We start from the raw sequence: 27,492 nt of genomic DNA on the forward strand, positions 1-27,492 counted from the left end.
GCAGGGAGTAAGAAGCCAAGGAGAGAGTGAGGCTGACAGACGGGTAACACACTGTCTCTACGCTGTCACTCTGCAGGACCAAGAAACTCAATCCATCACTCCACACTCCTCAGCACAGTCCTGCTCTGCGTTACTCTTTCATTATTGACCAAAAAAAAAGGTCTCTTGCATCTACTCCCCTCTTACCTTTGACTGTGTTTGCCAAGTCATGGCCCAAATCAATCTAACCTCGATTCAGCTGGATCCAAATGTCAGCGCTGTCAAACAAAGGTGATGTTGGTTTTGCAAAAATGAAAGGGATTGATCCTTTCTTTGCATGCGGTGAGTTACTACACGCTGGGCATGTTTCACAGTCAACATCATGAGCTTACACGGAAAGGAATAGTTTTCTTTTTTCTTTTTTCATCAGGTTTGACTTCACTGAGGCTGCATTCACAGCTACTAAATCCAATCCTAGTCCGTTTGCTCGGAAGGTCCGGTTCGTTTGGGGAGGTGTGAATGCGCAACCGAACTCTGATCCACACCAAAGAAGCAAACTCTGGTCCACCTTAAAAAGTAGGTCTTGGTTCGCTTAAAGTGAACCAAACACAGGAAGCGGACTACAACGCAGGGCAATGGCTGAGCCCATTACTGCAAAGTCGGACCGGCTGCCACCAATTGAACCGAGTCCCCAATCGTACCGAGTCTAACGAAGACTATTAGGAATGAAAACGACCTAAGAATGCCGCATTTCACATGATTCAGTTTGTTTACAATGCCATAGTGGCAGGAAATTGGAATGTTTTATTTTGTATTAGTATTTTGTAACGGAGCGTCCTATGAACTGCAAAATTAATTTCAAGTGAAAACTGATAAGTAAAGTTTGTATCGTATCATATCTTATTGTATCATATCATATTGTATTGTATTGTATTGTAATGTATTGTATCGTATTGTATCGTATCGTATCGTATCGTATCGTATCGTATTGTAATGTATTGTATCGTATCGTATCATATTGTATTGTATTGAATCGTATCATATCATATTGTATTGTATTGTATAGTATCGTATCGTATCATATTGTATTGTATCATATTGTATTGTATCGTATTGTATCATATTGTATCGTATCGTATCATATTGTATCGTATCATATCATATTGTATCGTATCGTATTGTATTGTATTGTATCGTATCATATCGTATCATATCATATCGTATCGTATCATATTGTATCGTATCATATTGCATCGTATCATATTGTATCGCATCGTATCATATCGTATCGCATATATCGTATCATATTATCATCGTATCATATTGTATCGTATCGTATCCTATCATATTGTATCGTATCGTATTATTGTATCATAACATATTGTATCGTATCGTATCATAACATATTGTATTGTATCGTATCGTAATGTAATGTAAACAAAGAAAAGTGCAAGTGCCAGTTTTTCAGCTGTCAGATTTCACAGCCCACTGTTGATCCATGGAAATGGAGCAGCATACCGCAGAAGATGACAGGCAGAATATTTTCTGACCCTGATAATGCCCCCGGGTGCTTTTCACCACAATGGAAACAGGTGGAGCGGACATTATTGCAGACCTGCAGTATCCCGACAAGTTCTACTTTCTGATAAACTTTCCCTATAATACTACTCTGGAGAACGCTTATAAAATACATCGCTATAAAAGCATGCAAAATAAAACAAGACATCAGCAGACATTGGATTCTGCACCTGAAATGAAGTGATTATTCTAAAGGTGGAATCTGTTGCCTGTGGGCTCCCACTGCTCCATCTTCTACACTCACTTTGAGCACTTTCTATGGCAGTGATACAACTCTGCCGTCTCTCGGGATCTTTGGTGCGGCTGTTTCAGTATTCTGCCGCAAAACAGCTGTCCACCATCTTCATTTTTTCAAGACAAGTTGCCTGGCACACTGCCTGGTATATGCTGCGGTTATAAATGTCAGCACGGCTTCCTGCCAAAATGGCTTTGTTTTGGTTGCACAGTGTTGAACGATGGAATTGCCTGATGTCAGATACAGGACCGGAGCTCGGCGGACACTCTTGCCCATGGGTTTTATTTTCCACGCTGTACTTAAGGTTATGTTTATGTTTTAAAATGACCATTTGCTTTTTAGCACAGCTCTACACCAAATGTGCTGTTATCTATGAGAACGCTCTGAGTTTAGGGTACCGTACGTTCCCTCGTGTTTCCAAATTTCGCAAATTCAATCAAATTTTAAACATTTTGAGTAATTTTTGCTGAGGTGCGTTTGTATAATTGGTGATATTTCTATATTCTAATAGCCTCTGTATATACTGTACATTTTAACATAATAATGGAAAACAGCCGCCAAAATGCTCTGTGTTCTAAGAGTTAATGACGAGAAAAAGTGGCAAACATATTCTTAAGATATTGTTACTGTTAAGCAGGTGTCGATGTAATTAGTGGAGCCTTTTGTTAAGTTGCAAAAATGAGTTTTTCCTTGTTTTTCCCCCACTGGCTCCACGTCCCACGCTCGTTCTAGGAGACAGTGGCAGCCTCTGCAAAGCCGGTGTTGACAATGTTCAAACAGTCACACATCACACACTTCAAATTTTACCTTTAAGAAGATTAAATAAAATCCTGTACTATATGCTCCTCACTTGTGAGGTCAGTACGTCGATGTTGGCTTACCTCTATTTAGTCCACATTTTAATCGAACAGATCCCACAGTCTATGCCAGCTTGGCAGTGAGATGCACTGTAGTGTTGCCCAGAGTTTTATTGCTATAATTTAACATCAAATGTCAGGTCTTTGCACATGGGGAGGCGATTAAATCCCTGTTTACCCAAATGAATAATTTACTATTCTGGAAAGAATTACTACACGGTTCTCGAGTGCAGCTCTGCTACAGGCCATTTTCTTTATAAAAGAAAATAAAAATGCCCTTTGTAGAGATTTGCATCCTTCCTTTTGTTGTGCTCTCTTGCTGGTGTGTGCAGCTTTATCACACTGGATACAAAAGCAAGGCGTCATGTGACAAACATGCATCAGCAGTGACAAACAAGCGGGGAGAGATCGAGAGGCAAAAATAACTCCCAGGCAGAGAGAGAAAGAAAGAAAGAAAGAAAGAGAGAGGCTGACATTGACAGAAAAGACCTAGAGTGACCTTGAGCACTGACAGAGGTAAATAGAAAATTTAACAGCTGTTAATAAAAAACAACATGACCAGAAAAAAATGGTGGTTTATCAGTCTGTGCTGCGTTCACTGGTCACTTTATTGGGTACAGAGGAGCCTGGACACCTGATAAAAAGGGTCCGATGTGGCACCTGGTGTGGTCTTCAGAGAGCACGGTTGGTTGTAACAAGTGGTTATTTGTGTTACTGTTGCCTTTTCTATATAATCTGCTTATTCTCCTTTGACCTCTGGCCTCAACAAGGCATATTTGCCCAGAGATCTTCCTCTCACTGGATCCATTCTGGATAGTTTTCTGCAAACAAAGTACTCTAAAATACTCAGAATCACCCTTCTCTCTCCCTCTGATACTAAATGTGATATTTTTTTTTTTCTAATAATAAAAAAGTGTGTGTACGTGTGTGAATATATCACTGCGGAGAAAGCTCTCGCGAGTTAAAAGAATAACCTTTCGTAAAGCCATTTCCTGGATGAATAAAGGCAATGGGGAAATTACCAAAAATAAAAAGAGCATAAGAGCAGAGAAATCCAGTGTGTATTTAAAACCCGTCGACCAGTTTCTCCCCTCAGATAATGTTCTCTTAATCTTTTAAAAGCCTGGAAGAATCTCTCAGCACTATCCGCGTGATTAAACAGTGCTTCTGTGGCTACGGCGTGGGGAGGAAGGCAGCCAGTTTTTTGAGCTGAATTATAGATCTTAGAGAAAAGCAAAGTGTTATGGAGGTGGGCACGGACCTCACCGAGGTAAAAAAAAGAAAGAAAAAGATCTGAACACCTAATTAAAGTCATTAATCACACACAGAGGTAATATATATATCACAGACTGCCATGAAAGATGAGAAGGGCGTCAATACAGTGTATAATTTGCATCCACTGCAACAGTGTTAAAACAAATCAGATTTGTTTATATAGACATTACCAGCCGATCTGCATGGGTTGCCTTGGTTACCTTGGATGTAGGCGTACAAAACACATGCAGCTGGGGGGAAAAGTGGAGGTGCATCATTTTACTTTCCGAACAAGTCGCACCGCAGAAGCGCTCCACCGCACTAATTACCTTGACCACGATAGGAGACTACAATATATGCATATTAGCATGTTAGCATGTTCTTGTGAGCGGCTCAGACTTGATGTCATTGTTGTGTCTCACACTGTTTCAAATCTGATTTGAGCAGAGAGTAGAGTGCACGGACTAAAACTCATCTGTGGAAATCTAATTTGAATCACCTCCAAATTTGGTTTGAATCAAAAAACAGATTCCTTTTCTTTCCCTTTCCTTTCTTTTTTTCTGTCCAGACTTTTAAAATAAAACTGGATTAAATCTGGATATGCATTGATTTTCTCTGGCGACCTGAATAAGGCCCATGGAACTTTTTTTTTTTTTTTACCATAAAATAAGATTCAAAATTAATTTGACAGCTTATTCTGCACCAGAAACTCTGTCTTTGCTCTATTTAAGTTTGGTGAGTGGGCACAAGGACAACTTCACTCTTAGAACACAGAGAATTTCAGCTGCTTTTTTCCATTACTATGTTAAAACGTACAGTATATACAGAGGCTATTTGAATGTGCAATACAGAGTGTCTTATATCCTTTTTTTGTCAGCACAACCTAGGCAATCTAATTTTTTACCAACTATATAAACACACCTGCGCAAAAAGTACTCAAAATGTTTAAAATTTAATTTGTGAAATATGGAAATACGTCACAGTTCAAGTTCACTCGGCTCGTTTTTAGGAACAAAAAGAAAAGAAAGACGGTCTAAATTTTTGACTCCTGCACAATATTATTGCTACTTTATATCACTATGCAATGTAAAATTACACACACACACACACCCCAGGATGTCCATATAAGGAGTTGTGTATTATTTACCATGGGTGCACCTGTGGCACAGATCTGTTAGAGACTCAAACGGCCAGAATCAAGCCCAGTAAGTTCATCTCAGTTAAGTAGACCTGGATCCATCTGGGTTTGTTTGATATACGAAAATGTCAAACTTCATCAATTTTCTAATATTCCGGGTTGTGATTTTTGCCTTTTTTTTGCACTCGTCTGCTGCAGTGACACAAAGCAAAGAGGGGATCCGTCGAAAAGGCTGAATTTCAAAGATGTTGCATCATCAAACCCCAGCCTCGGGACTGTCCCACTGTGCAGCGTGCATCAGAGTTCGTGAAGGACTGAGTCCTTCCCACGGAGGATTGACAAGGATGACTGTGTTGCATACCCACAATCCTTTGCACATGCATGTTTTGTTAAGTGAAACCTTCTCCGGATCAAGGACAGGATCACAACAATCATGCCTTCTGTGAAGAAACTGCCGTTAGTTCTTCTGAGAGTTGAAGGAGAGGACGTAGGTGATTCGAGCGAGTGTGTAAACTGTTGTTGCCTCATCTGGGAAGCTCTGTAATCTCAACAGTGGATCGAAACAGTTACCTTGAATAGAGATAGTGTGAAAGAGTGTTGTCTCATTTGCCATTTGTGATTATAAACTTAAATTAAGATTAAAAAAAAAAAACGGTTTGGGGGGAGTCCCGCCTCCGTGAGGCCGGACTTGGCAGGATTCACAATCTACAAAGGAGGGAACCTTGACTTTGAGAAACACCCACTGCTTTCATCCATGTTGTTTCCAACAGGCAGTTGTTTTCAAAGGAAAAGCGCTGATACATCCACTGTGTGCTGCCTGCAGAAAAAGGGCACACACACACACACACACACACACACACACACAGTTAGTCGGTGACTATAATAAAGCTTTTAATATCTAAAGGCTCATATTTCCTCTGGGAATCGACAGAGAAAAACACAAAGTCTGAAATAGGTGTAAAATGATGTCACATTCACCGTGCAGACAGGAAAATGACAGTCAATGAATGCTAATGTTGCTCCATGCTGGGTGTGTGTGTGTGTGTGTGTATGTGTGTGTGTGTGTGTAAATCTGCAACAGGTGCCTGAATCATCAGCGTTAGAATTATTTGTCAGTCCCTAAATGCCCTGCAGGAGACGAGCATCAGTGAGGTAACTGCTGATGCTGAACTCAGCTGACTGTTGAGCGTGACGTTCCGATCACTTTGTGATTGTGTTTACGAAAAAGCAGCCGCCTTATTGGTCAAGCACGGACACGTGACGGCTTGACAAAATCTGACTACGCCCAGAGCAAACTAGTGCCGAATTAAAACACTGATCGTACAAACTGTGAGGTTATAGGTTTATCCTCTTGTTCAACATGCTTAGGGTTAGGTCTTTAAGTAAAGTAAGAATGAAGTAGTCCCTGAGTATCGCAACAGCCGATCGTAGAGCTGCGCGACAGCGCCCCTACAGACCCGGAGCACTTCTCTATTGAATGTGCTGGTGTTTTGGAATTTGTGTGTGTTTTGTTTTTGCAGCGTGTTTCTGCTGGGTTAGGTGTGTTTCGTTTCCTTCTGCAGATCGTTTTTCTTTTGCAGCTCTCACGTTTGCATTTGTTGTTATTTCCGTTTTCAATCTGCAGTGTTTGTGAATGTGCAGCTCGTTGCTCCTCCTGCGTGTGTTTTGGTTTCCTTACATATCATCACTTTGAATTTCCACCAATATACCTATATATTCTGATAGAGATGGTTAACAAAACAAATATTGCAATGATGCATTTATCTTTGTACATTTTACATTCATAATGTGATTTTACATTTTCCTTTTCCAACATTTGATCCAGTGATTTTGACTTACATTTACTTCATTATCTGTAAATGGCAACTACTTTGGTTAATGTGTCACTGTTTTACAGTATTAATGTCTCTCTGACACAGTCAACCTGCAGCATTGTTCTATGCACTTGAGTGAAGTATAAATAACTCTCTACCCTTAATTTGACATTCGTTTCATGTTGGGTATTTTTGTTATTTAAAATTACTGCAGAGCCCAAAGTCTCTCATACTGTAATTTGTGAAAATTATGATGAGAATAAATAATAATATTTATAATTATATATATATATTTTTTTTAAATAAAAAAAATACTAATTATAATTATACTGTATAACATACTGATGATTATGAGGCGTGCACATTGTTTTTACTTTTGTAAAAATGATGTGGTATTTTAAAACCCAGCTTCAGTGTCATAGCACGAGTCCACTCAGCCCAATGCTGTTATTTGCTCAGCTCCAGGTGGACACTGGGCTAATGTCATGCTGACATGCTGCAGGGAGCTCACTTGGCCACTGATAACAGGCAGACACTCCCATCACAAATAGCTGCATTAGCTCTGTCAGATTGTGCAGCTGAGGCCGTACGTCTCCATTGACCCTGCAGGGGCTCCGCGACCCTCTGGGGGTCGGAGCGGGGCCCGCAGCTGGGAGAAAAATGTACTCACAGCCCCGCTGACAAACACAGCACAACAAGAGGTGGCAATCACAACGGCTGGAGTGACAAAACCAACACGTAATGCAAACTATAGTCATTAGTATTAATACAAGTAAAGCTTTTAGATACATTTTGGTTATTTGTGAATACATAGTCCAGGATAATCTTTTTGAAACGCCACAGACACACCAGCTACTTCATTCCTTAGTTTGACTCCGAACACTGAAATACATGAAGACTTATATTTCAAAGATGCACAACCCTCTTACCCCTTCTTCCCCGACACAGCAACAAACACATCATAAAGCCACGTCTCACTTTAATAAACACAGACATGCTGCATACCCACAGAAAGGTAAGAAACTCGGCTAAAAGCTCACAAAAAAAAACATTCTTATGTTCACCAAGCACAGTTCAAACACCAATCGATCAAACCAGCAGGAGCCGAAAACACCGTAACAGTGTAAACATTACGGGCGGCACCGGTTACATGAGTTTTTATGTTCCTACTGCATATTTTTAAAGGTGGTATTTACTTTAAAATGCAATATTTATTAGGTGAGGGGAAAAAAATCCTTCATTTATGCTGGATTCCATCTGCATCTACTCTGACACAGTGGCATCTACAGTGTTATCTTTATTATAATAAATAATAAATGCAGAGATATACTCTGTGTAGGGACGAAGAGGTTAAATGACACTATACTTCACTTAACACAATACAATTAGGAATGACAGGATTTCTAATGGTTTTAAATACTTAATGCCTAAAAATGTTTGTTTGTCTGTTTATAAAGATAATGTGATGTATCTAAATATCTTTAAAATCCACTTCAGATTGAACAGGAACTGAAGAAACATTTAGAAATGTTGCATTGTTGAGTCAGTAATTCCCATAACTGTTGTTTCTGTTGCTCTCACTTTTTGTGCAAACAGTATTAAGATCATATTTCTTGTTGAGTATGTGTGTTTATATTTCTTTTTTAGGTTGTTTTTTTGGTCCTGGGTGAAACTTGTGGGGACGTGGCTGCACTCAGCCCGGCGAAGAGCTGACGTTAAGCAACGGAAAATGGAAACGGTCCAGGTTTGTTTAAGGCCGAGACCATAATCCTTCCCGACCCACAACCATAACCGTAACTGCGCTTAATCTGCTGCAATTGCGTGGATGTGGATGCTGTTACCACGCCAAATATTTGTGGAAAGTGTCATCATAAATGAATAGTATGTCAGACGACAGGGTCATTAAACTTCCTTGAAAATGACCTTCAATTAAAAGCTTTACTTCCTCTTAATTGAGTCTCACAGTCGCACGGAAATGAACGCAGTGCATCGTAACCTTGTGTGTCTCTTTATTTACTGAGAGCGTCACTGTATTTAGAGGCACTCGAGCTATTTAGAAGACGCTGCGGGGATTTTACGAGGCCGTTAAAGCAACCTATAAATTACTTAGGACTTCATTTCAAACAGGAGGCCAAAAATAAAACTGCTACGACGTTTTTTTTTTTTTTGGGGTGTTTTTACAGTACACGTCCCAACGAGGATAAAGATGACGACGTGTTTTTCTGTGCATTAATTAAAGGTGAAACACGATGCTCAGTCGGGATTGTTTTATTCATGGCAGCTGTGAGACTCGATCAAACAGTATCCGAGATCCAAATAAGGCCCTCACTGAAGGACGGCCAGAGGCTGAATGACTTTGTGTGCGGGAGCAAAGCTGCCGTTATTCTGCTCATGCAGGAGGAGGCAAAGGTGAGGGAGGAGGAGGAGGAGGAGGAAGGAGGAGGAGGAGGAGGGAGAAATGAGCCGAGACCTAAGTGGCATTGATTGAGCTGGAGCGTGGCCGCCCTCATTCATAAAAAAAAGGAATACTTGTCATTCTGTTGCAGACAATCTGTTGTGATGACAATGAGCGACGTGTCCGAAAGACTCCGCGCTGATCGGGTTTAAATTAGGGGCTTAAAGGACGACACAATTACATATGTAGATGACATGGACTACAATTAAAGTCTGGAGATGTTTTTTTCTGTTACTCTGCCTAATGTCTAAGCAGACATTGTAAATATAAAGGGAGGTCTGTCTGTCTCAGGCCCATAATATCAAATTACTACTTTACAGAAGGAAAACAGCTCCGATATTATGGAAGGTTCTTCGCAAACCCCGTACAGTATCGATTGTTAGACAGGGTTGTAGTTGTGCTGCAAACTGAGGGGAAATAGAGATGCTACGTCATTCAGGAATGATCAAGAAGACAAATCCGGTCACTGGAGCTGAACCGTGCTTTCGAAAGCAAAGATAAAGTTCAAAGAAGCACATTTAGCCTTAATCGCTGTATCACATGTGTACAACATAAAACAGAACAAAGGAAGATTCCTAAATGTGCTCTGGAGGATGGGAATGTCTCTCTGTTCCCAGAGTAAATGAGCCACATCATTCCAGACGTGCTTCAGCGGGACAACGCCGCCCAACACACAAACACCAGGCGATACAATGAAGACAATCCACTGACACATGCGTCACTCACTCTGAAGGATACATGTATCATCCTTATCACAGCTGAGGACTCGTGTCTGAGAGACAGGAAGCGTCATTCTAATCACTTTGATCTGACAGTGAAACCTGCAGCTGACGAATAATCCCAAACAAAGAAATCCTAATGAGTGTGAAGATCACAGAGTATATGTAAAGTAAGTATCGGTTGCCGTTTTCCTTCAGTCTTACGAGCTTCAGTCTTGTCATTCACACGCCGCCGCTCGCGCTTGTTTCTCACAATCTGGAAAAACTTATTTCCACCAGGGCACAGCACAGAGGAGAGTCGTCCACAGTGGTGCACGAGTCGTCTCGTTTGTTCCCACACGGGATTCCTGCGTCTCAGGTGCTGCAAGGCGAGTTTTTGCTGCATGTGATCCCACAGGATGTTCCGCTGAGCGAAGGAAGCTGCGGCAACTGTCTGACTTCACTGCCAAAATAACATGGAGGATGTCCGGGTGTCTGCTACCTACTGCATTCAACTGCTAATTAACACGAGTCACCTTCACGATCACGAGGAATAGTTATTAATCCCCAGATTAATAACTATGAAAAGCATAGAAAACGCGGTTCACTGACAGTGAGCGTGCATTTATGTGATCAACAGGATTAAACGTTACACGTTCTTCCTTCTGCTTCACAGCTTCTCTTATAAGAGACACTTAAAAATGAAGGGTTTTTCCCGTTTCAACAGCCTCCTCATCTTCTTTGTCTTTCTTCTAAGCATCAGGAGCTAAATTCGTGCACATCTGACACTGGCCCTTAAGTATGATGTACAGTGTATTTCACTAAAATTCCAGGCAACATCAAGTTGCTCTTTAGTGTGTATGATCTGCTGCTATTTAATTTCTCTACTTCAGCGTTTATTTCATCTTTTATGTGTTATTTAAGGCACTTTAGAAATACCTGCTCACACTTTCACGCTAAAATTACAGGTATGATGGAGGACATTCCCAGTGCCAGCGGTTTTTCTGCCCGACTCTGCGTCACCTGTGCATGAAAGGTGACCATTTTGTGTAATTCACTTTGGTTCCACATTCAAATTCAGCATTGCTAATAAAATGAGATGAAACACAACATATTGACCACTGTCCCAAGTTATAATAAATAAGGTATTCACGAAAGACAATCGATACCAATTGCTGTGCTAACTGCCGCACATTATGCTGAGTTTGTCAATTAAGTCTGTCAATTAAACACATTCCCACAGGTCAAAAATCTATTTCAACTTGAGATTAAATAGTTTTTTTTGGGAATGGGGTATATGTTGGTCCAGGTCCAGTGTGCCCCGCCTTTCAGCTGGGATTGCCCTCCACAAATGTGTGAAGCACTAGTGAGATTAGTGAAATATTGCAACTCATACATTGTCACACAGGCAGCAGAGCATGGATTGAAATGGAGAAGCCAAAGATACATATAGTTTATACTCGAGCCACTGAGTGCCGTATGGAATGCAGGCCTGCTGATAAAGTGCGAGCATCCATCCCCTTCTTCCCTGAGCCATCTGGATCCAGGCGACACCATGGCAGTTGTCTTCCCTTCATCTTCCCTTCAGGGCAGCAAATTACCGGCAGCCAAATGCTGATAAATTTTGGATGCAGCCAGTGAATTTGTCAGCTCTACCAGCCACTCTGGCAGGTCACCAGCTGAATTTGCCTCCATTCTACAATTGGGTTGGTTTGCAAAGTATTCATTGTGGCTTTCCTGTTAGTTATTTAGTTAGTTGTCATGGTTGCCATTTTCCTTTTCTAGTCTAAGACAAAAGCTTTGCAAGAGCGGCAGAAAGACCCTGTATTGCACACACTTGTATGAGCATTAATAATGCAAAAAAAAAAAAAAAAAAAAGCCTAATCATTGGCTGTGATAATCACCTCCTCTGAATCAGGGCTCCATCTTGGATCATTTGAGCTCATTATGTGTCTCTAGGAGAAATGAACGAGCCTCTTCATTGCCTCGGTGTTTATCCTCTCATCGCAGTGTTTTATGAATTTATGCATCGGACGAAAGAACACGGCGTCGACGAAGACATCCTTACGTCGAGGATATACGGTATGACAGGAATCCAGGTTCTGCATCACCACATAAAACACACTCTGCTGCAGCTGCGGTGCTTGTTGACGATGCCAGTGACAACTGAAGCAGGTGTTGGGGAACAGAACTGCACCACTTCCCCACACTCAGGTATGACAGATGCTGTGCTCCAGCATGTGCCACTACCTCCAGCCCTCAGAGGGGCACTAAGTGAAACCAACATTAATAGCAAAATGTAAAGCCATGCTGTATCACCTTGTGTTCGCCACTCCTGGGACACTGAGTGCACAAGATTAATTTATTGCAGGGAGGAGGTTGGCACTGTACAAGGAGCAAGGTCATCCCCCCTCAACACTGGCTTCATTGTGTTTATAGAGGCAGAGAAAGGAGATGTTCTCGGTCTTTCGGGGAGAGTGGCAGAAATGAGAGAGTGCATAGAAATCCAATGTATTTTTATTCCTTTTTTAAAGGTGTAGTGTGTAATATTTGATCTACTTTCTTGCTAAAATGAGTGAGTTTACCTGGGGGGTTTTAAACATACATGAAACTGAGCACCAGTAACTCAATGGAAACAAAACAAGTCAGAATAACTAGAGGATAAGGATTCCAGTCCTGATCGAGCCCTTCTGACAACTGTGGCTGCCTTCGGATGTGAACAGATCATCTGGCCAAATGATCCTGTAGAAGTCTGAAGTCGAACTTAAATCACGCATGTTTCCCTGGAATCTTTTCCCTGAAAATCGTTTGATTAGTGTTTACCAAACCCTGGTGCTCGGGGAACACTGCGCTGCATGTTTTAGATGTTGCCCTGATGTGTTCCCTAAGGACCAGGGTTGGGAAACGCGTCTCGTCTGCGAGACTGGATCGTCTCGTCTGCGTTTTGTCAGGATTAAAACGTAGAAAATAATTTGCCAAAAAATTAAGCAGATGAAGAAGGAATTAGTCATTTGACCCGAGAGTGAAAGCCAATTAAGCACATTTCCAAATCCAAACCTGATCAAAAACCTGTTTAAACTCTGGGTTAAACAGTTTTTTTGACCACAGAATGTAAGAAATTGATGAGTCCTCCACCCCTCCATTTCCCGGGCACACTGCAGAAATACAGTGGCCTTTGTATACCAGAAAGGTTGTCTTTTTCCTTTGTTTTCATATTAAGCTTCTGCTTTAAAACTCAAAAACAAAGATTATATATAATATATAATATATACTAATATCACTTCTAATTTTTCCACGCAGCTCACTGTCGAGTGTAACCTCATCATTCACCATTAAAAAGGCACTTTCTTTATTTCTATCTTTAACAGGTAAATGAGGGAGGAAAAAAAAGGAATATAACAATGACTTTTTACGACCCGTTGTAAAGTGAAGGTAATACACATCATTCCACTGCCATATGCATTTTTGTGTTAAGGGAAGGACTGTGAAATAAAGTGACGACAATCAGTTTTACAGCTTAGGCTGCAGTTCATAAACATCGTAGCTTCAACACAACAGCAAAATCAGTTCAGTCACTGCTGCTTTTAGCACGTGAGCTACAGTTTATGTTTACAACCCTGCTCATAATTTCCTGCCCCCTACTGAGTGTATGCATTACTGTGCGATTACTGTGACTCTGACGTACACAAACGGAAAACATAGAAGAAACAGCCCATTTTTGTTCACTACTTGACTGTGTCCAGTCACTCAGTGCTCTGCTTAGAGCACGGTCGCATTTATCATCACGAAACACACACAGACACTCAGACCCAAGAGAAAACACAGTATAGGCTGCATCACCACAAAGCTTTTCAACAATCCATAACCTGTGGAACACAAAAACTACACCATATAGACAAGCTGCAGCTGGACAAATAATGGAAATGCGTTGGCAACCTAGAAATGTGTTGGTTGGTACAATACGCTGGTATTTTTCTATTTATTCATCGACCTAATTTTTCATTTTAAACGTTACACGCACCCATCTTGATGGCGGTGGCATGCACGTTTACGAGTGATAATAACATCAAAAAATAACTATAACTAGGACTGCACGCGGTCATCACAGGGCCCTCGTGTCCAGATGCAAGCGTCCCCACGCAAGTCAGTGTGACAACTTTTTGAATTCAACGTGCCTAGCTCATTGACGTAGGGTGCAAATGGCCAAAATGGACAGCAAAGTTCAAAAAGGCCGACTTCCTGTTGAGTTGAGGCCGCGGTTACAGTGGGCTTTTTTGTTTGTCTTGGTCTAAAACAGAGGTGTCAAACTCATTATAGTCCAGGGGCCACATCCAGCATAATTTGATCTCAATTCAATCTCCAGCATAATGACTTATGTTTTACAATAAATTAAGCATCTTTTTACAGAACATGACATGACATTTCTGAGAAAAATCTGAAATATTATGACTAAATTTACCATTTACACGAGCAATACGACCTACTGATCACACTGGATCTATAAAGGCACAAACATATAGTCACAGATATCTGGAACTGAAAAATAAAGTATAGTATTTGAGATTACATTTTCACAAATCCATCCTGCGGGCCGAATTGGACCCTCTAGTGGGCCAGTTCTGGCCCGCGGGCCATATGTTTGACGCCCCTGGTCTACATCTTCCCACCAAATTTCGGGAAATTCTGTGGAACTCAATGTCTGCTAAAGTCATGGGTCACTTCCTGTTTGGTGTTTTGAATCCGCAAAACCTTTCAACAACTTTTCACCTTTGATCCGTGTAATACAAGTCCGCTCATTTACATAGGTGCAAATTGCCAAAATGGAGACCAAAATTCAAAATGGCCAACTTCCTGTTGAGTTGAGGCCATGGTTGTGGTCGACTTGTTCGTCTTGGTCTATTCACATCTTTCCACCAAGTTTCAGGAAAAATTCGGTGGGACTCACTTTTGCCTCTGTTTTCACCTTAGGGGCCAGGAGCCGTTTTCGGCCCCATGCCATTCGTGGCTCGGGCCCTAACAATTGTAATTATATGCTTAATCATAGAAAACAGTGATATAAAACTAATATAACAATCTATTGAAACAACCATGGGACGAAACGTTATGATTAATGACCGAGAATGACGAGCAAAGGTTATGCAGGTGTATAAACTGTTGGATTTATTATGTCTCAGTGTACGATGGCAGCAACAGTATCCATGATCTTGGTGTGCATTAATGTCATTTCCTTTATCTTTTTTCCAAACAACATGTCTATAAATACAGACAGCGTATGTGTGTGAGTGTGTTGGGAGAGAAAGAGATGGCACCATTAATGCTACAGCATCAACTGGCACCGGAGGCAAGACCCACTCATTTGCAGGAAGGAAGACAGGTTAATGAAAAACTATTGATTCGGTGACGGAGTCCCAGGAGATGAGCGGAAGTAACTCGAACACTTCCGAACTTTGTTTTCCTTTTCTTTTGACACCATTCAGTGGCCCCCACTGGGTCTTTGGGAGCAGAGAGAACACGGGGCGGATCTATGTGAGCAGTGATGCTGCCAGTGGTGTTTAGTGAGAATAAAGGGAGGACAATAGAGGTGAGCGAGAGCAGAGGGAGTGGTCAAATGTTGGACCAACTCCACTGCCCTCATTCAGATGAGCGAGAATGAGAAAGGAAGCTTCAGGTTCAGATATGGTTTTGGTCTGCTGTGTGAATGGATACAATCAGCATTCATTCCTGAGTCACAACAACCTGCAAAAGAGACATGGTCCTGCTTATTGTCTTTTTTCCTCTAAATGGGAAAACTATTTACATGTCAATGAGTTTAAATAAATAACCTATGCACTTTTGGTACTTTGTTTTGTTGTCAGTGTCTCCTGCCTCCACCATTTTGTTTCCCACCACATAGTTTATGATGGGGTTGATCGATTTGGGGAAAATACAGTGTCTAATTGTGATTATTGTGATTTGATCTGCAACTAAAACACATTTCATGGTCAGCCTCAGTTCAATATTCATTATTTAACTGATGCAAAATACACCACACCATTAAAATAACCCTAACTGAAATGAATAGATTGCACTATAAAAATCACTGTGTTGTATTAAAGTTAAAGTTACTACAATAAACGACTGACCGACAGAATGATGAAAACAGTTGCATACGTCATCAAAGGCTCTAAGGAAAATAACCGTGGCGACATTTCATTACATTTTCAATGGAAACCCTGTCACAAACAGAGACGTGAGCCTGACTCACACAAAGAGATGATGCTGAAGCAAATGCAACCAACTGTCTTCCCTTATGCAAAACTTAATCCCCCTCTAAAAATGTATAGGTGCAAAAAAGACAAAAAAAAAACAGGAACTGCAGATAAAAGAATAAACAAAACAAAAGGACTCAATCCCGGCTGAATGAACTGCAATGTACTTCCTGGTCACGAGACAATCTGACTGTGAGCTACCTTCATCATTTAAGGCTTACACCTAAGCTATAGACACTCATTCTCTCAGATAGAGACAGAGTGATGATGGCAATCTTGCAGGTTCACTGCGTGTCACTCTATGTGACAAAGGTCTAATAAAACCTTGGTGGTGAACTGTCAGAAAGTCAGATTGTGTGATGTCGATCAACTTGTGCTTTTGGATTTATTTCTTGGCTCATGAGTTACATCACATACAGTGCATTCTAAATCATTTCATGGATGATTTCATGGTGCATTAATGACAGTTTATTGTTTTTTTTCTGACTTTGTCACAGTCAGAACTTCACACACCAGAGCTTTAAATCAACAGTTTCAAATTACATCTGTGGATCGACATCTGGACTCACTTTCTCTCGCCCTCGACTTTTATCGGGAGCAACACAAACCTGCAAAGACTGACGGGGCCTCAAGTCTATAGCTGCTGGTCTAATATGACAAAGTCCTAAAGGAATTAAATCTACAGACAAAGCGCCTGAAAAGGGCCACACGGATCAACTGCTGAGAGACAGAGAATCAAATGATCTTCACCCCTCCCCCCTTCACCTTCATGTGTGGTCTCTCTGGAGCTCAGAGGTCTCCCGTGTTTACGAGTCTGTGAAGGGAGAAATTGTCACTCACCAGCAATCCAACAACGTCAGCCCCTGCTTTTAAAATAAACTTTACAGTGTCACTTATTTGTGGGTTGAGAAAAAAAAAAGAATTAGAAGGGATATTTATACAAAAGAAATAACCTTAAGTGTTTAAAATAGTTATCCATCCATCCATCTTCTACAGCGTCCTATTTACCTAATCCCATTTACAGTAATCCCTCCTCTTAATGCCACAAACAGAACTGTCCAACATCTGTTTTATTTTTATAAACAACAACCTGATCGATAGAGGGATAGGTGGATATGATATAATGGAAAATATCTCGCTTTTTGGGCTGGTGGACGTGTCCATCAGAAGCTGTGCTAGATTGGTTGTAAAAAGGTTTTTTTGGAAAATCAATATATCGTCATTCATAACCTGGAACATCAAGAGTGGCTTGGATGTGTGTTTGTGGATGTTAATGTAACCTGGATGTACGTCAAATGGAAATATATGTGCAAACCCCTTACGTGACTCTTCCTTAAAGTACCTACTGTACGAGTCAAGCCCATAGGAACCTGCCTATGGATGTGGCTTTGGAATGAAGTCTACGTTCGCCACTACAACCACAATAAATGATTAATTGTTTCTTAACAAAGCCCTAATTTAAACACATCCCCCCCCTGCAGTCCTGTGTTTTTCTTCTCTTCTGGTCGAGACGTTTCTGAGAGGGTTACTGAGGCTCACGTATTCTGCATTTCCGACACTGATCCAGGTGTTGAAGAGCTGTTTTTAGTTGGGTAACAGTTGGCGGAGCGACAGACCAAAACACTAAACCAAAGCGTTTATTTAATCTATCACGACATATCAAGGTCATTTTATGACTTAATGTAGCTTTAAGGGAAACTGGAGTAAGTTTACGACCTCCCACTCTGAATGAACACATGGGCAAACAGAAAAAAAAACAAAGATTCTCTCTCAGCACCTGTGAAAACACTCCTGCAATTTTTAGTTATTACTTACAATCAAGGCACGCCTCATCCACTGCCCCAAGTTCACACTGTCTCAACAACAGCATAATCCCTGGCCCTCTTACAAATAGTCAATAGCTGCAGCCAGAGTGCGGGTGCACCAAAAAGAGCTCGTGGTGCTCATCAAATCAAATGCGGGAGAGCATATTGACACTGCATGCACTGAGGTTGCAGACTCCAAACACGGTTCAATTTGTTGTTATTTCAGCTCATTGTATTCTGCTTCAGGCTGTGGAGAGTGTTACACAATCTGGAGCACAATGATAGGTAGGAACAGCCTTGAATAGAATACAGCCCAGGAACTATGCTCAGTGTCAATGTGTGTGTGTGTGTGTGAGAGAGAGAGAGAGAGGTTTTACATAATCTAACCTGCAGGCATTGTAGACTTCATTTTTTCTTTTTTGCAAACGTTGATAATCAAAGAAATATTAAAAAGAAATGAAGCTCTAAGTTCAGTCAGCGAGACAACTCTGTTACTTGCTTCCATCATCATCTCATTCTCATGCCTTCGACTTTCATCTCCTCAGCAGCATGTGAACTGTCACATCCTCTTGTCTTGTTTTGTCTGTGAACCAGAGAGCTATGTTTGTAATGGTTTCCTTGGCGTAGAGAAGCAAAGTAAGCCATCAAATATTCATACGAACTAAAAAACATCCATCCATCCATCCATCCATCTTCTACCTCTTTATCCTGCACATGAGGGGCGCGGTGGCTGCTGTGCCAATCTCAGCTGACATAGGGCGATAGGCGGGGTCACACTCTGGACAGATCACTAGTCCATCACAGGGACAAACAACCACCCACTCTCTCAATCACACCTACAGTATGGTCAATTTAGAGTGTCCAATTTACCTAATCCCTATATTGCACGTTTAATCGATCGCGATTAATCACAAATTTGTATCTATTCTAAATGTGCATGATGTCCATGATGGTCTGTTCTGAAATGATGTCTGTTCTTCTGTGATTATTCAAAAAACAGTTTCGATTTGTAGCACCAAAGGGCTCCAAATTAGCATAACTTCAAAACCTTACCACCCCAGTCTTAATAATACATGCGCTTTGATTCTCCCCATGAATCACCTCACGCCCTGCGATAGTGCTGTTTTTCTATTTTGTTATGAGGCAACGAGATGTAAAGCTGAGTGGAAGAGCGGCACGAGAGGAAAGGGAGGGATTCAGAAAACACACACACGCACACACACACACACCCTCTCTCTGCATAACCCATTCATTTTAACAACCTAAAGAAAGTGTTATCCTAAACCTTAATCATAACCAGTTCCAGTAACCCTAACGTTAACCTAACCAAGATTCAAATCTCAACCCTAATCTTAACCAGCTCCTCAGAAATGAGGTTCTGCCTCATTGGGGCCAGGTTTTGGTCTCCATGAGGACTACTGGTCCTGTCAAGGTCAGTGTTTAAGCCAGAAAAGGTCCCAAAGAGGCAACAGATAGAAAAAGTCACACACCGTCTTCCTCTCCCACGTCTCAGAGGGGCGAGACAGTGGGACATCCTGATCTTTGGTGTATTAAAAGCGGCCTTGTGTCTTATCTGAGAAGCAGACCAGTCAAGCCAATTAACATTCCAGTGTGGTGTTTTTGCAGCCTGAGAACTGGAGGCTGAACTCCCTTCCTTCCTCCTCCAAACACACAAGCACATAAAAAAAACAACAACAAAAAAAACAACCGTCGAGCTAACTACACCAAAATACCAAGATTAAAGTAAATGCATTTGACACAAACACACACACACACACACACACACACACACACACACTAGAACTGGTTGTGAGAGATGAAAGCACACAGTGACATTTGTGTTTTGAGTGAGAGAATAGTTAAAGTAGCTGTTTTGTTTTTTGTTTTTTTATCTATAGCCAGCACGGGCAGAGTCAGCACTGGAGGGTTTATTCTGGCCTGGCTTCACTGGGTCAATGAAGAAATGCACAAATCCAAGTCTCACGGATAGAACAGTCCTAAGAGGAGTTATGTTTTCCTAAAGAGATCTGCCAGTGTACTCAGAACACTTTGTATTTATAGACAGTTAAAACTCTAACAATCAATAACTTTATATATAGAAAATGGGACAAATGACTGACACATGAAAGGTGCCATTTAAAGTAAAAAAAAAATCACTAAATTCAGCTAGTTCCTTTTCAGTATTTTTATATATTTATATACATATATATGTATATATACATATATGTATATACGGTATGTAATATACATTTCTGTGTATATATATACATAAAGTGCTAATTTTGCCGTTTGAAGGCATTTTATTTATTCTGAAGGAAACAAATAGCTTGGTTAAATGTTATACGTGTGGAAACTCTGTTACTGTTCTGTACTATAACACATCTGTGACAACAATCTGATGCAGCTGGATTCAGACAACCGCTGAATACTGTACATTTGTAGTCTCGCCCATGGAGCAGCTCAAGCCAGTTGGGAGGCAATCAGAAGCAGAGAAACTCCCCTTCTTATAGCTGGGAAAGATCACAGCAATCCTCGTAATACAACAACTCTCTTCATCCCCAGTTTCTTTCTTCTGGCAGTTCCGAGACCGAGGCTTTGTTTTCCGTGTCCTCAAGTATCATTTCTGTGTTTTTTTTCTAATAAAAGGCGGAGCGAACCTTTGGGAACATCTCTGACATGAATGTTCTGACATGAATATGGACAAAGATCATCACCCCTGAAAGCATTTGAATACACAACTGTAGGAAAGACAAATTCAGCAAATTCCGCAGTGCAAACTCAGTGCGGAGCGGAGGAAATCACACTGTGGCCTGACTCGTATCCAGAAGAACCTCAAACTTTGCAGATGCACCAACGCCATCTGTGCGTGAGGCCACGAGTCCCCACTGGTGAGGGGGTGAGGCGTGAAGGACGGGCAGCAGTATACACCACGCGGGAGGGAGAACCCCGGGTTAGTTCTGCTCGCTGGTTCTGTGTCGCTGCCACACTCTGCTGCATCCAAGTACAGTCTCAGAACTCCGGGGCAAGGACCACGCGGCGCTTTCTCATACGCACACGCTGGAAACAAACAACAGGCTGTGCCGCAGCATGTGGTCCAAGATAATTATTCTTACAAATAACATACAAACTGCTGTGTTTGGGTATCGCTGTTCAGTAGAGGGAGAAAGAACTTTGCCATTTTTAATAACGTGCATCGACTGACTATTATTCATTTATGTAAGTTTACATGTTTGTACAAAAACTTTCATCCAAATGTTTACTGACAAAGCTTAGTTTGTCACTTACATCAAATATCACACATGGTTCCATTTTATTAATGTCATTACCTCACTGACACATCTTTTCTATGAAAAACTAAAAGTCACTTATGCCCCATCCATTCGGCAGGCGTAATTATGGAAATGGGACAAGCCCTGGGAGACAAGAGATTGGAAAGGCGGTCCACGTGGACCGTGACCTTTTCTGCCACCGGGACCAGAGTTCAACCTCTTCATACCAATAAGGCCGAGGAAAGGCCCAGGGTACACGCGGCCACTGTTCACTGCAACCCAAATAGCAAGAAATTGTGGCAAGTCACACACTGTAGACGGCAGTACCCCTGGGGTGGGACCATAATTTGTGGCCATTTAATAAAACACCCACAATGCAGTCCCCACTGGAGCTAAGTGCTTTTCCTCTCTGTGCTGCTGCGGGGGATGTAATTATTACTCAGAGACACAGTGAACACTTATACAGTATATGCCCCCGTGCTATACTAAGTATTCCGCTCAATTAGGACAGTCGGTCTACTGTATTTAGTTGAGACACTGGCAGACACATAATGGACTTTGGATGAAATGTTCAACCAAACTTGACCACATTCACATCTGGAGCATCTGCAAATATCAGCTGTCCAGCAGCCACACGCTCATATTTCCTGAATCTCATGCAATTTTTTTTTATTTCTCACTTGTTGCATGTGTTTTACTGTACTGAATGCAGACAGGGCCTTTAATCATTTCACCCATTTTCTAAAACAAGATTGCATATATGACTGTGGCATGGTGTTGAGTGCATGGCTGCGATCCCATTTCACCTTGTCTCAACCAATTCATGGCGCTGGATGTAGTCATAAAGAGGCTCCTCTCACTTGGTGTACATTGACTTATTAAAGTCATTTTCCCTGGCCCATTAATATGCCCTCAGAGCATAAAATGATAAACAGCAGCCTCAGGCTTAGTCTGACACTGAATTAATCAAAATGAGTCATAAACAGTATTTGAGCACTTCCTGAAGCTAAGGGACTGGCTGACAAGAAATCATTTTGAAGGGGACACGGCCTAAATGTCACTTGGAGCAGCAATTCTCTCACGGAATTGTTCTTATTAATCGTTGATGTAAAAGAGGGAAGGGAGGTACCAAACTAAAACTGAATGAGTGTGTATCTGCACAATAAAAAGGCAACATTAACTCTCATAAATTCCCTTCTATCTTAATTATTTGGAAAACAGGCCATGGCTGTTGCAGTTCAGTGGGCCAGCAGTGCCTCTTCCTTCAAATGCAAACAAAACACCAGCTTCTCAAATGCGACAGCGTGAGAGGGAGAGCAAGAAAATAAAGTCGTACATTAGTGGGAAAGCTGTTGAGTTCATGGCAGTGGGCCTGCTGGTCCTTAGAGACGGTCTGCGTGACTTCTGGCTGAGGCTGCCTTATTAAAACTGCTCCTCTGCACACTCAACACCACTGTCGGGAAAAGTAAAAAAACTTTTTGGACCATTTTCATTTCTATTCAGCTGAAGTGCAGGACAAAGTTGAGCCAACTTGGAACACTTTTATCCGGGAATAACACACACACACACAGCACAGGTGACCTCGGTGTGAACTGAACTGAAAGTCTAACCGGCTTGTTACTGGCCTCCCCCGCTGCTAGTGTCATGGTTTTGCAGCTCGGCCTCGCCACAGAAACACTTCATATATCAGACTCCACTGAAAGTGGCAAGTTAGGAAACACTTAGGCTGTTTTGTGTCGTGTGAAGGAATGAGTGACGGGAGGCCTGCTTCTATTTATTGACTCGCACATATCTCTTCTGAACTGACCGTTCCTCAGTAAAACGATACAAGTGTATGTCGGTCTGTGGGAAGTCGACAGGTCAGTCTTCAGTGGGCTGATTCACAGTCGGGTCATTCCTGACATTTAAGTTCTTTTTTAGCTTGTTCTGGTTCTGGTTTCTAACGTGAAGATATTAATATTAAAAGCTGTAGTGTGTAACAAATGTCTGCGACGTTCAAATTATTGTCAAATGTGGACTAAGACCATCAGTCAAGGTTATAATAGTTTTGAATTTTTCATTATTTTTTGGTTTTTATTTACTTTGACCTTTTGTTTTTAAAATGTGTTTGTTTTAATTACTTTTAAATGTGGGTTTGCTAGTTTTTATTTGTACTTATTTTTTGTAAATGCTTAGTTTTAGTTTAGTTTTGATTAGTTTTAGTTCTTTTGCAAGATTCAAAAAGGTCATAATAAGTATAATAGATGCCATTTTAAAAGTTTATGAGGACCGACGAACAAGCATGCCTGAATCAAACATAACAGTCAACAAGACATTAGCCCGAAGTGCAAAATGTGCCAGGTAAAAATCAAATGGCCAACAGACGAGAGATACACATGAACACAACAACATAAATATTAGTAAATAACCCTGGTGAAACACATCACATTGTTTGTGAGCCAGGAGTCTCAGGAGCTTTAAAAATAACAAACACATCCAATCAAAGACTAAAGCTTTGATTCACTTAACCAACTCAACCCAATTAACTACATAACAAATGTTGTGTTTAACTAACATAACCTTGTGTGTCCCACAGTGTAACACAACAAAAACTAATTGAAAACATTGTATTATGAATGAACCAATAAAAAAGGCTCTCAAATACAAACTTTTTAAAAATAAACACAGTTCATTGGAACCCAAAAGGATTTTTGTATGCAATAAATTTACAAAGACAAAAACGGAGGACATTTTTTTACTAGAACTTCAGCTAGTTTTAGTTTGTTTTATAAACATACAACTCAGTTAGTTCTGATTTTGTTTTTTTAAATGTTAGGTTTCATTATTTCATTAGATTTGGTAAACTATGATAACCTTGCTATCAGCTAGGAATAGCCTGTCATTTTTTAAATGCGTTTGTTTTTGCGTTTGAAGCTGCAGAACCATTTTGTGAAGGGAAGTCGGGGCATATAATATAATTGTATATTAATGAATTCATCCACAAATGTCCAGATTAACTCATGAATGATTAGCAAAAATCATCAGCTAATTATCGCAGCCATATTAATATGAGCGGAACACCGGGGGCAGCAGCTTCCAGGAGCTCTCATGTGCTGCACAGTTAGAGAACAGAGCTGTTCAAGCATTAACAGGAAAGAATCAACACAACATTGCTTTAAGATATAATCTCCTCAATGACTAGTGCTGGCTAATCATGTGTGTGATTTGAGCCTCAAAAGACAGATGGTTACTTCTTACAACCTCTGATGAATCATAAAGGAAGACGTTCTTCGACTGCAGAGAGGTAGAAATAACAACTCTGTAATATGCAGCCAGTGATGGTGGGGGATCACTCAATGGGTGGCTCTGTCCCAGAGTCTGAAGGGGATTGTACAAAAGAGTGGCCCAAAGAGGCAGTGGAGGTTGCTCAATCTTCCATCTCAGTGCTTTCAATAACCTCATGACAGATCTTGGCTGTCTTCACCATTTTCGGTTTTATCCCCTCAGTCTTTTAAGTCTTCCTCTAAAGTCAAGTCTTGAAACTGATATCTCATCTGAGGCCACGTCATCGCAGCTCCTGGTTGAGTTTCACAAATGCAAATCACCATTATTTAATTAAAAAATAAATAAAAAACAGCCAGCACAGTCGCTCACTCACGCCAAGTCCACGACAGAAACACAACATCACCAGGAGTTGGGCTCAGCTTTTAGTTAGTACGAAATGACCGGTTTGAGCTGCCAAAAGCAAGACTAACCTCAGTGGAAATAGGGAACATCGTACTGTAGTGACTTCTACTAAATCAACAGCCTAGAGAGAGTCCGGAAGGAAAGACTGACCGCGGTTCTACAGTTAATTTGACATCTCCCAGGCAACCACCATTAAGGCCTGGATTATTTGTAAGGTGCTTAATCCTTGAAATAAAAACATTAGGACTCTGGTCACTTGTGCAAGGTACGGCAACCAGTGGGGAAAAAACTTGCGTTGCAGTCAACTGAGTCTGTATTATTTGATTTTAACACAGTTTTATTACCATGAACTAACACAGAGTACAAAGAACTACGTTTATTTCAAATAACAGGTTATCCACTGTGTCAGAAATGGTATCAAGTACTTACATAATCCATGAAAAAAAGAAAATCAGCTACCTCTCAATTGTTCCCAAATTCACTCTGAACAAACTGTAATAAAACCTGACACCGTCGTCATCTAGTCCTCATCCTGAAGGTTTACAAGCCCGTCGTTAAACCGCGCCATCTCTGTCATCCATCATTCTGACTCTGTGCTGTCTTTTTCCAGTATATCTGGATGAGACTAGTATTTGAAGTCTGAAAACACTGCACATGAGCCTGGACGCTGCCCACACCAGACCACAACACACATGTTTGAAAGGAGGCTACACTTACCTTGAGTTAAGAAGAGTGACCCACACAAGAATCCGGGCAGGTTGACATTTATCACTCCTGACGCTCTACGCCTGCAAAACATACAATTAGTAGAAATGAATTACTATTTGTGTGTAAATAAAAGTTTGAAATCCCTTCCTGACAAAGCACTAGGGGGAATTCTGTGAGTTCAGCAGCATTCCGTTAAGTAGCGAGAGCTGCTAATAGCTTGATTTAATTTCTTCTGGACGGACTCAGCCAGCTGTTCCCAGTGGGTTTATGGTGAGCTACATTAGCTAAGTGTTGGCAGTCGCCGGTAATTGGCATTATTCACCTTACTCTTGCCAAGAAAGCTACATCTCCAAATGTTTGTATTTTTACAGAAAGACGAGGCCAATGTAGGCCAAAGAGCTAATAATTTGCCTTATTACTTTTGGATGTGCTACCTATTTTCCCCAACTTTCAATGTTAAAGTCGTATCCCATGTCATCCGCGGGCCTTGAGAAAGCTTAATGGAACACAGCCACCATTAACCTGATCAATAGCGACCCATGCACAGATATCTTCTGGTTTTAGCTCAACCACTTCCACTAGAGCCTCCACTTCAATGGGCGGGATCAAATGTCATCATCCCGACTCTCCATGGTGGAAACCATAAAGACACTTAGTTGATCACCTGCAAAACACTTACCAGCGCTTACCAAACATGCACTCTACACCCAATTTAGCACTTTTCATTTTTAGATCTTCAATAAATCAGGCTGGAAGTTGGCAAATCCGCCTGTAAACGTTCTTTTCATGAGGTATGGAAACTACTTGTGCCTGCCAATATATTTTGAAAGAGCAACATCAGAGGAACTCCCACTACTCTGGCGACCAGCTTATGGCGTGACGTCAGTCAGTGGGTCCGTAAATCAGTCCATGACAATCTATCGCATGCCGGCATGAAACGGCACGTTTTCCCAGTGACTCGTATCCTAAATCTGGCGGGAAAAGCTTTTCCAGACATGTGACGTTGAATATGTCCATATATTAACTCACTGAGGTCAAAGATGTTGCAGCATGCTAGTATTGACTAGTAGTTTTCAGATAATTAAAGCTCCAGTGTGGACCCACTGTCACCCCCTGTGGACCTTTAAGTAATTACCACAGCGCTGCATTCCTGATTTGACCCATTTTTTTTCCCCCGTCACACACATATGGTACTTTTTCCATTACACAGTTCCAGCACTAGCACACTCCTCTGCACTCGGCTCTACTTTAGGTGTTTTATATGCGACTCAAACTAGTGACAAGCAAAGCAGTTCTTTTCGGTGTAAGTGAATCATTAGAGTCAGTTCATTAAAAAGATTAGTTCGGCTCTTTCAGAAGTGCTGTTGCTAAATACACCAGACTCGTCTGTTAAATATTGAGATTTTAGACATTTCCTTTGCTAATTGTTGGAAATGAACACGTTTAAGTCTTTTTTCTACAGTTCGGCATTGTTCCATTTGATTCTTGTGTTGGGCGTCAAGCTCATGACTCTTCCAGTGATGACACTCTCTGACCAATCAGTGGCCGGTGGTATGTTGGCGTCACAAATTAGCATCGGCTCAGCACGTTTTGAAGACGTGCGGTCTTCGTTAACACACGTGTGCTTCCTCTGCCTCGCCTGCTCAGTTGTGACGTTAAAAATGCATCATTCTCATTCTGAAACTGAAAACAAACATCTGCCACGCAAAGAAACACACAGCACATGTGAAGAACACGTGTGGCGCTGACTGACTGACGTCATCACAAAAGCTGTGTGGACTTTCAATT

General features: G+C 41.2%; 1 protein-coding gene across 2 annotated transcripts in view; it reads right to left on the reverse strand.

Moving 5' to 3' along the window:
* arvcfb (ARVCF delta catenin family member b) overlaps positions 1–25,778 on the reverse strand; it is a 154,163-nt gene extending 128,385 nt beyond the window's left edge. The window contains exon 1 of one of the 2 annotated variants that reach the window (XM_044025414.1): positions 25,714–25,778. The gene's annotated coding sequence lies outside the window, so the exon portion shown is untranslated. Of the gene's footprint in view, positions 1–2,673; positions 2,938–25,713 lie in introns of those variants that run through there. The other variant, XM_044025408.1, reaches the window with a different exon arrangement.
* Positions 25,779–27,492: the final 1,714 nt, after the last annotated feature.

This window comes from Solea senegalensis, linkage group LG5 (genome assembly GCF_019176455.1).
Source record: "Solea senegalensis isolate Sse05_10M linkage group LG5, IFAPA_SoseM_1, whole genome shotgun sequence".
Classification (NCBI taxonomy): Eukaryota; Metazoa; Chordata; class Actinopteri; order Pleuronectiformes; family Soleidae; genus Solea; species Solea senegalensis.